At 37.4% G+C, this 2,500-nt stretch overlaps 1 protein-coding gene across 10 annotated transcripts in view; it reads left to right on the forward strand.

The window, feature by feature from the left end:
• The window catches only part of ZNF536 (zinc finger protein 536), a 344,840-nt gene that overhangs the window by 111,784 nt on the left and 230,556 nt on the right, over nucleotides 1-2,500 (forward strand). The gene's annotated exons all lie outside the window — the stretch shown is intronic.

Here is a 2,500-nt window from a genome sequence, read left to right on the forward strand (position 1 = left end):
TATTAAGATCAGGGAGCTGAACAAAGTTTCCTAGCAAATAAATACAACCCATTAGTTCAAAAATATTGAGGAACAGTTAACATATTCTAGTTTCAAGAAACCACTGCTGTTATTTTGAGTAGTTTTGATACAACCAAATCAAAGCGAAGATTTGAAATAGCTTTTCTGAAAGCCCAAGCCTAAGTCATAAATTATTCTACACCATGATTTGTTCAGATAGTAAAACCATACCTCTTTGCCTGACATTACTGAAATGTGGAAAAGGGAAAGTTAAAAATAAAATGAAACATTTAAATCTTTGCTGTTGGGAACTTCAGATAGATGGCAATATAGCAAAGTTGATAAAAGCGATTCTCAATTAGACTTTATTATTATTTTATTGAGGTATTATTAATAAACATCGGGGTGCAGCTGGTGATAAGGCTCTCCTAGTATTAGACGACTGGACACAGAAGAAAAATAAAGGCAAGTTGTCTGTAATGAGAAAAAGTAGAAGGATGTGGATAAACTGCAAATGAAATGAAAAGCAGAAATAGATGATATTTGTCCTTCAAGTGTTATCTGACAGTCCTTAGCTGTACACTTAGACCTATTAACTTCTGCATAACCAGCTGGGAATAAGCTGTATTTATATGAGTGTGGGCTACATGTCTAGTTCTGAAGAAAACAGAATATTTTTAAATGTTTTGGTTTTTTTTTTTTTGGGGGGGGGGGGGGGGGGTGAGGTTGGTTGTTTTGTTTTGTTTTTTTTTAGTTTCTTCCTTTTAGCCCAGTAATTCCGCAATGTTCTGTGTGTCTTCAGTTACTCTTTACAGATCCTTCTCCAAAAAAAAAAAAATCCTAATTCCAATAAATTTCCTGAAGTTAGCTATAAAAGGTAGTCACATACTAATTCAATAGCCTGATATTAGCCGTAATCAATAATATTATCAGCACTACACTGGTAACAATTACAGTGGCAATACATAACTGCAGTGTGTTTTGAGGGCAGTATTTTAATAAGGTAGGTGTTTAGTTCCCTGCAGCATATAAAACTGGTGATTTTGACTGCAAAGCTGCTTGGACTGGAAATCACAAGCGTTGCCAGTAAGGTTTAGAAAGTGTGTGCCAGGCAAGGGAATCACTGTTCAATATATTTACCCTCTGGGGAGGTAAAACACAGATGGGGGAGTTAGGAGTCTTCTAACATTTAGCTGATACATTAGTGGGTAGCAATTCTGCTTCAGGGATGTTCAAAGTAGTTCATCTACCAGTTGGGAATCATTATGGGCACTAGTACTGAGGATTAGATATGATAGAACAATAAGGGATTGTGGAAGTACCACTATCCTCCCCCCTCCCACAGACAAATGTTTCATAATCCTGGATACCCTTCTGCAGCTATGGCTGTCTTTAGAAAACAGTAGTTCTGGATTAATGGGATGGATTTTCAGTACACATACTAAGCACCTGTCGTGAAAAAGGATTCAACCATCATAGACAAATATGATCTGGTAATATGTATTTTGACCAAAATTATGTAAAATAACTTATCTACATAAAAAGTAGTACAGTTACAGTGTGTTTTCTTATCAGTTAGTTGGTGTGAGAAAAGCTTGACAACGCATTTTGTATTTCAGTACTGAGTAAGCAAATGCAACAGTAGCTCTCTGAGATTGTGTTTATGCCATGATACACTAGGCTATGCTTAAAAACTGTAAATTCATGATGGAGGAAGGGTGATCACACTTTGAGGAAAGGAAAAGCATGGTCAAAAATCAGGAGAAATCAATTCAGTGTCTATTGAGCTATGCTCAGTTATCACCTGCTTACTTTTACCCTAACAATCTCACCTGAACATACATTAATTTTTTCCTGTCTTTTTTCTATAGTCTTGAAGTTAAAACATTTTCCAGAATGTACAAACAAACAGCTAATTTCATTGCACTTCTGTCTGTATGCAGTGAAATAAAATATGATTAGCTAGCTGAAAATGTATAACTTTTCAATCAGTAGTTAATTCAGTCCCAGAACCATATTCATATAGGTTTGAAACAAAATTGACCTTCTTGTTTATGTAATCTGTACATACAATAAGTGCCTGATTCAGTAACAAGCTGCTCAACAATGTAGATTTTCTGAGACCCAGGAAAAGAAGCAAAATCTACCATTCTTCTGAATAAAGCCATCACCTGTGCACTGCTAATGCTCTGAAGTTTCTGCATTGGAAAGGGGCAAAATTAGTATAGGAGATAAATTCCTCACGTTATGCAGAAGACAAAATCCTCATGGTCCATTGTAGAGCAGGTGAATGGAGCTGCAGGAACAGGGAGGGGTAGGCCCCTTCTCACAGCTCTCTGGCACCATTCCACATGGCTGCTGTTGTATTTTGAGGGTAGGAAGTTTTGGGGCTTGGCCCCAGAATGGACACTGGAAAACACATGTGAGAGTGGAACTGCTGGGCTCTGCACCCACCAATGGCCCAGAAGCCTGTGCTGGGCAGGATTTCACTTTTCAGGGT

Source organism: Corvus moneduloides, chromosome 12, assembly GCF_009650955.1.
Source record: "Corvus moneduloides isolate bCorMon1 chromosome 12, bCorMon1.pri, whole genome shotgun sequence".
Classification (NCBI taxonomy): Eukaryota; Metazoa; Chordata; class Aves; order Passeriformes; family Corvidae; genus Corvus; species Corvus moneduloides.